Source organism: Schistocerca americana, chromosome 2, assembly GCF_021461395.2.
Source record: "Schistocerca americana isolate TAMUIC-IGC-003095 chromosome 2, iqSchAmer2.1, whole genome shotgun sequence".
Lineage (NCBI taxonomy): Eukaryota > Metazoa > Arthropoda > Insecta > Orthoptera > Acrididae > Schistocerca > Schistocerca americana.
Genome location: NC_060120.1, coordinates 31,459,416 through 31,467,761, shown reverse-complemented (window position 1 = coordinate 31,467,761; position 8,346 = coordinate 31,459,416). Strand labels below are relative to the sequence as shown.

The 8,346-nt window shown below is 45.5% G+C and overlaps 1 pseudogene; it reads right to left on the bottom strand.

Moving 5' to 3' along the window:
- Positions 1–6,562: 6,562 nt before the first annotated feature.
- LOC124597443 lies at positions 6,563–6,680 on the bottom strand (annotated as a pseudogene).
- Positions 6,681–8,346: the final 1,666 nt, after the last annotated feature.

The window sequence follows — 8,346 nt, the reverse complement described above, 5'->3', positions numbered from 1 at the left end:
TTTATACTTTTTAGTCCAGTTTACAAATGTATTACATTTAAAATTTATTTTAATGCAAACAATTATTTTCTACTTTTTAGTCTCGTGTGTCTGAAATTTCTCAAGTGTGTGTGTGTGTGTGTGTGTGTGTGTGTGTGTGTGTGTGTGTGTGGTGTGTGTGTGTGTGTGTGTGCTAGATTTTTGCCTACAGCTTCACCCATGTGTATGTCACACATATTGCAGATGTTTCCACCTCCCCTTCACCTCTGTGTTGTCTGCTTAGGCATGCCCCTCTGCTCGCATATCGCCTGTAACACATTCCAATGCTACCTGCATAACACTTGGGTACTGCAAGACAGCCAAGATGTCAGGCATTACCAACCATTGTCACCCTTCTCCCCCCCCCCCCCCCCACCTCCCTTTTCCTTACTGAACAGGCTGACACGAAAGCGAGATAATACGCATTGTTATCCACTTCTGAGCTATGTAGAAGATTTCAGATCTCTAGCTCATTGGGAAATAGTGGGAAGTAGGTTTAAAATCAATTGCAAAATTTGTACCGAACTGGTGGACACACAGGAAACCGACGAAAACAAATTTATTTAAAAAAGCAGATTTATCCAGTGCGTGAGAGCTGTTTACGATCTTGTGTCGGATCTTTCGGCAAATTTTAAATTCCTGCTTGGTGCACAACCATTGTGCTGCTGCCGTCCTCTTCCGGTGCTTTTTGTTTCGATGAGACAACTCGACTATACGGACAGCCCGACAGGGAAGTGCAGTCGGCAGCAGTGCAGTGAGCATGCACCAGCACCGAGAAGAGTGCGCCAGTTGGATTGCGTTGGTTGAGAGATTGAGCGGGAAGCAATCGTTTGAAATTGCTGAACTTGTTATTTAAGAGTCTCGGCAGCATACAGGGTGAGTCACTAACTATTGCCACAAAGAACAACTCCGAAAGTATGATAGGAGATGAAAAGTTTGTGGGACAAAAGTTGCGTGGAACAAAGGGGGCCATAATATGACATTGGCTTTCTGTTGCCCAGGGGTCGCGTCAGAGATATGAAGATGAACAGTGTTTTTTTTTTTTTTAATGAGATGCTGTAGTTTGGCACTTATTTTCTGATAGCGGCTACTGAGATGAATCCAATGATGTGTGACAGTAAGGTCTTAGAAGATCAAAAAGGTTTAAAGAAGGTGTTAGAAGTGATGGGCAGTTGGTATCAATGCTGTGCTGCAATCTTCTTATCATGGATTGAATCGTATTCCTATCACTTCAGCACATGCTCTGACAATTCTCTCTCGTATATTGTGCAAATAGTAAATATTCGCCGAATACGGCGTATCGATCTAACGTGCCATTGACATGTAAACACCATTCGACGGTTTCGCAATACAACACTAATAGGAACGGTAAGCCTAGAATCGTCGAATCAAGCGAATGTGAATGATGTATTCCTTCGAAAAACATGTCGGTATGCTTTTCATTTACGGAGAATGCCAACGAATTCAGTGAGAGCTAGAGACTTATACGCTGAAAGATATCCTCAACGTACTCACCCTACACGTCGTACATTTAAATATGTGTGTGATAAATTGAGAACAACTGGATCTTTAACGTGTAGGAAACATATCCGGCAAAGGAAAGTTGGTAACGAGGAAACGGAAATTGGTACCCTTGCTTCTGTGGTTCAAGATCCTTGTGTTAGTTCGCGTCAAATCACAAGGGAACCTGGTATGAGCCAGAGTAGTGTTGTTCGTGTTCTGCATCGCCATAAATATCATCCTTACCATATCTGTCTTCACCAAGAATTAAGTGGTACGGATTGTAAGCGTCGCATTGAATTCTGCCGTTGGGCTCAACTTCACATTCAGAGAGATGATACATTTATTAATTTGATTTTATTTACTGAGGAGGCTACATTCACGAACCATGGAAATGTTGATTTGCATAACATGCATTATTGGGCAACTGAAAATCCACGTTGGCTGCGACAAGTTGCACACCAAAAACCGTCGTCGGTGAATGTATGGTGTGGGATTCTGGAGGACAGAATTATAGTCCCCTATTTCATTTAATGAAATCTTAATGGCAGGAAGTACACCACATTCCTGCAAGAAACATTAGGTCTGTTACTGGAAGAAATACCTTTAGGAACGAGGAACAGAATGTGGTATCAACTCGATGGGCGTCCGGCACATTTTTCAAAAACAAAAATGGCTCTGAGAACTATGGGACTTAACTTCTGAGGTCATCAGTCCCCTAGAACTTAGACCTACTTAAACCTAACTAACCTAAGGACATCACACACATCCATGCCTGAGGCAGGATTCGAACCTGCGACCGTAGCGGTCGCGCGGTTCGAGACTGTAGCGCATAGATCCGCTCGGCCACCCGGGCCGGGCACATTTTTCTCTGATGGCTAGAAATGAGTTGCAGAGACATTCCCAAATCGTTGGATTGGACGCAGAGGAGATGTGTCGTGGCCGGCTCGTTCGCCAGACTTGACGCCTCTGGATTTTTTCTTGTGGGGATTCGTCAACGACATTGTTTATAAAGACGTTCCAACTACACCTGAAGATATGCGAGAGAGAAGTGCCTATGTGATAAGGAATACCACTCAAACCATGATAAGAAGATTGTAACATTGCATTGATACCAATGGCCATGACTTCGAACACCTTCTGTAAATGGACGTTCGTGCCACCTTTTTGACCTTCGTTGACCTTCGAAGACCTTACTGTTACGCATCACTGGATTCGTGTCGATAGCCACTAACAGAAAATGAGTACCAAACTATAGCATCCCATTAAAAAAGAAAACAAAGTTGACATTCATATCTTTGGCATGACCCCACCTAGCAACAAAAAACCATCGTCATATTATGGCCCCCGTTGTCCCATCCGACTTTTGCCCCACAAACTTTTCAGAGCTATTCTTTCGGAGTTATTCTTGGTGGCAATAGTTAGTGACTCACCCTTTATAATTATCCAACAGTCACGCAGCACCCTTTCTTAAGCAAACCACTCATCTGGTCACGGATTGCAATGTTGATTGCGGCAGCCTTTTGGTGAGCGAGTGGAAATTTTCACAACATAATACGGCCTTCCTCTTGGACTTCACTGCACAACTGTTGCTCTGTTTGCAACTTGGGTAGGATACTCTGTTTCTCCCTTTGTACGAAGAGCCCCACGACAGGAATAGATTTCTTTGTTTATTTACTTGTTTATTTACCCCGATCTGAAAAGGCCATCAGGCCCTCTTTACATCGGACCAGGGTTTCACACATACCCCTTTTAGATCACAGTTACCTAAGAAATAACGATGTTAGCATGACAAATAGTATTAAAATGATATGAGTTTCTGTAGTGACAATGAGAGCAAATAATACTGACTGTGAACTAATAAAGTTAATTCTGGCAGTACTTCTACTACTTCTACTGCCACTAACAATAATAATAATTTAATGACAATAACAGGAATAATGAATAATGAATAATAATAGTGCCAAACATAAAAAGAACTTACAGGTATACAAAAGAGATATTTTTTGATACAGAGGGTTATGGGGAAAGGAAATTTAAGGAAATTGCGCCAGCTAAGAATATTGGGAAATAAGGAAGATCTGGTTTGAAAGAAAGATATACAGGGGTAACGAGTGCGTACTGGGACAATGGTTGTTGTTTTTGTTGCTTTAGTAGATATGACATTAACTCTCCTCTGAGGCTGGAGATATTATTCAGTCCTCTAATATAATACGGGAGGCTGTTCCAGAATCGGGTACAAGCTACTGAGAAGCAATTCGAGAAAGTGGCTGAACGACGGAATGGGAGAGAAAGAGTTTTGCTCTAATAAGATCGGGCGTTTCTGCCATGTTGTTCAGATAAGAGCGTCAAAGTCGAGGAAAGACAAGAGGGACAGTGAAAGTAGTGTAAGACAGTAGAGAAGACGGAAATCATGGAAATCTCTGTGCTTGTCTGCACGCACCCAGGATAACTGTGCATATGATGGAGAAATATGATCAGAGAGTCGAGACACTCACAACAAGGTTCCGTGAGCTTTTCTGAGAAAGGCCTTGCTGGGCAGCATCGCTGTAGTCAATAACTGGCATTATAAGTGTTTGTGCAAGTTTCTTTTTCGGGTCAAGGGGGAAGAGCTTCCTATATTTTTGTAGGGCATGGAGAGATGCTGAAACCTTCTTGCAGCGTGCAGTTACGTGCACAGTGTTCGTAGCCTACGTAAACAGCAGTAGAAATACATTTCAGTGAACAGAGGCCGCTTTTCCGAATGGTATTTACTGTTATACATTTACCAGGGCCCTTCTTCTAAAATTGTTGTAACTTTCGTTCTTGAATTTGCAGAAAAAGTTAAGGAGGTGTATCCATTTAAGTGGTTACAATTATATGTGGTGTTTAATTGTGATATCCTTGTGAGAAGACGAGAGTTGCTGTTTATGAATGTTCTTGAGTTTTTCGTGGAAGTCCCTGGTGTAGTAAAATTCAAATGCTGTTTGAAAGAAATGCTTCAGAGCTACCTCGGCCTAGCCCTTCCACACACTTATCCTATTGCTGTGTCTCAATAGTGTTTAACTGATTTGGAGGCAAGAAAATTGTTATAGTGAGCACTGAATATGCCATAAACAAAGCTAAATGCGTCTCATCCAAACAGAACATTCTACAGTCGCGAAAGACGGAATAACTCCCATAGTACACGGTCCAGTCACATTACTGGGACCTATACCTCATCTTCCACGTCAGCTTGCTGTAACTACTCTAGACTGTAGGTGGCAGCATTAGCAGTAGAGAGTATATATAGCGTGTCGGGCGAGGGGGGTGCGCGGGGAGGGGGGGAGAGGGGGGGGGGGGAAGGTAAACAGTGCAGTCGTTGTCTATTGTGTAAAAGGAGCGATTTGTCTGACGGCCAAAAGGGTATGATTATTATCTTTCAATCTGAGAGTGGAAGCATTTACGAAACGGCTAAGTCTGTTAACCGTTGACACGCTGCCATGGTTAAAGTATACTGTGCATGTCAAAAAGGTGCCACTGTCGTAGAGGTGACAGTGATGCATCACAGGTCACGCATGACTGGGATGAACGACGGCTGCAGAGATGTGTATAGGCGAATAGGCGCCCAACTGTTGAGCAACTGACCGCCTGGATGACTTAAGGGGCCATCAGCAGTGTCTCCTCAACAACCGTTCAGAGCACGTTGCTGTGTATGGGGCAGGCGCTGACTGCTGTTCATAGGCGGCGAAGACTGGAATCTGCACACAAATACCGCAACTTGGTGTCCAGTGTGTTGTATCCACGGACCCAACCAACCAACTCGCGCACGCGCGCCCTGACCGTGACATCGCTGGCCACAGTTCCTGTCGCGGCCGTCGGCGTCTCAGGGCGTTACCGCCGACGGAAGAGGTGGCGCTATGGCTGAGCTCGGGTCCGCAGCGCCCTCTGCCTTTTGCGTATAAGGAGGAGCGCTGGCCCCGAGACGGACAGTCTGTTGGCGATTGTCTGTTGCTAGCCTTTCGTGGAGTTTATAGCGGAGCCATTGCAGTGTGATATTTGCTATTGTATTCGACTGGGCCCAGTACACGGATTACTCTCGGATATTACTTGGACTTGTATTGCTGGTGCACGTTTCTTCAGAAATAGAGATAAGTTATCTCTTCATTCTAGCTGGCTCAATTCTTGTCATTAATTATTTTTCGGCCAACATCCTGGTCACTATCTACGCTTTACAGAATTTGTGGGGGCTGCCCCAAAAGTACCGCCGAGGACCTTGGGTTTGGAGCCGTCACAAAACAGTGAGTGGCGACAATTGACCTTTACAGATGAATCACGTTTCATGCTTCGTCGGACAGATGGCCACTGGCGTTCACGGCGTGGAACGTCTGAAAACGGACACCCTGCAACAGTCGTTGGGTCGTATCGTCATTCTGGAAGGCACAACAGATCAACTCAAGTACACGTCTATCATTGCAGACCTCGGCCACCCCTACATGCAGTCTGTTCTCCGTCGGCACGATGGCATCTATCAACAGGACAATGCAACGTGTCACACAGCTCGTGGTTGCAAGAGCAGCAGGATGAGTTCACCGTATTGCCCTGGCCACCAAACTCCCCACCGAGCGAGGTGGCGCAGTGGCTAGCACACTGGACTCGCATTCGGGAGGACGACGGTTCAAATCCGCACCTGGCCATCCTGATTTAGGTTTCCTGTGATTTCCCTAAATCGCTTCAGGCAAATGCCAGGATGGTTTCTTTGAAAGGGCACGACCGACTTCATTCCCTGTCCTTCGCTAATCTGGTGGGACCGATGACCTCGCTGTTTGGTCCCCTCCCCCACAAATTAACCAACCAACCAAATGAAACAAAACGAAACTCCTCCCGAACAGGCCATGAAGGCCGAACGGTACCGACCGGCCGCCGTGTCATCCTCAGCCCACAGGCGTCACTGGATGAGGATACGGAGGGTAATGTGGTCAGTACACCGCTCTCCCGGCCGTATGTCAGTTTACGAGACCGGAGCCGCTACTTCTCAATCAAGTAGCTCCTCAGTTTGCTTCACAAGAGCCGAGTGGACCCCGACTGCCAACAGCACTCGGCAGACAGGATGGTCACCCATCCAAGTGCTATCCCAGCCCGACAGCGCTTAACTTCGATGATCTGACGGGAACCGGTGTTACCACTGTGGCAAGGCCGTTGGCCAACGAACCAAACTCCCCGGATTTAAATCCAGTTGAGAATCTGTAGGAATCAGCATGGGTTTCGAAAAAGACGGTCGTGTGAAACCCAGCTCGCGCTATTCGTCCACGAGACTCAGAGGGCGATAGACACGGGTTCCCAGGTAGATGCCGTGTTTCTTGAGTTCCGCAAGGCGTTCGATACAGTTCCCCACAGTCGTTTAATGAACAAAGTAAGAGCATATGGACTATCAGACCAATTGTCTGATTGGATTGAAGAGTTCCTAGATAACAGAACGCAGCATTTCATTCTCAATGGAGAGAAGTCTTCCGAAGTAAGAGTGATTTCAGGTGTGCCGCAGGGAAGTATCGTGGGACCGTAGCTGTTCACAATATACATAAATGACCTTGTGGATGACATCGGAAGTTCACTGAGGACTTTTGCGGATGATGCTGTGGTATATCGAGAGGTTGTAAGAATGGAAAATTGTACTGAAATGCAGGAGGATCTGCAGCGAATTGACGCATGGTGCAGGGAATGGCAACTGAATCTCAATGTAGACAAGTGTAATGTGCTGCGAATACACAGAAAGAAAGATCCCTTATCATTTAGCTACAATATAGCAGGTCAGCAACTGGAAGCAGTTAATTCCATAAATTATCTGGGAGTACGCATTAGGAGTGATTTAAAATGGAATGATCATATAAAGTTGATCGTTGGTAAATCAGATGCCAGACTGAGATTCATTGGAAGAATCCTAAGGAGATGCAATCCGAAAACAAAGGAAGTAGGTTACAGTACGCTTGTTCGCCCACTGCTTGAATACTGCTCACCGGTGTGGGATCCGTACCAGATAGGGTTGATAGAAGAGAGAGAGAAGATCCAACGGAGAGCAGCGCGCTTCGTTACAGGGTCATTTAACAATCGCGAAAGCGTTACGGAGGTGACAGATAAATTTCAGTGGAAGACTCTGCAGGAGAGATGCTCAGTAGCTCGGTACGGGCTTTTGTTGAAGTTTCGAGAATATACCTTCACCGAGGAGTCAAGCAGTATATTGCTCCCTCCTACGTATATCTAGCGAAGAGACCATGAGGATAAAATCAGAGAGATTAGAGCCCACACAGAAGCATACCGACAGTCCTTCTTTCCACGAACAATACGAGACTGGAATACGAAGGCTATCCACAAAGTAGATTACGTTTTCGTTTGTGGCCGTTAGGGGTGGGGCTAGCACGGCCATCTTGGTGTCATGGCATTCCGCCGCTCAGTCGGCATCCTGCCGTGCTAGTGAGAGGTTCGTGCTGTACTCCGTTGAGTTACTGTGACAGTTTGAAATGTCAGCGCTAATTGAAAATGCCGCGAAGTGTGAAGTGTGTGCTGTAATAAGATTTCTGACTGCAAAAAACTGTACACCGATTGAAATCTATCGGCAGCTTTGTGAAATGTATGGGGACAACATAATCACTGAAGGTGGAGTGCGTCAATGGGTCATAAAATTTAAAAATGGCCGAACTAACGTTCACGACGAAGAGCGAAGTGGAAGACCCAGCACAGTGACTGCAGAACTTGTCGAAAAAGTCGATGCCGCGGTCCGAGAAAATCGTAATTTCACAATAACGGAACTCTCTATGAGTTTTCCACAAATTTCACGAAGTTTGTTGCACGAAATCATTACCGAAAATCTTGGTT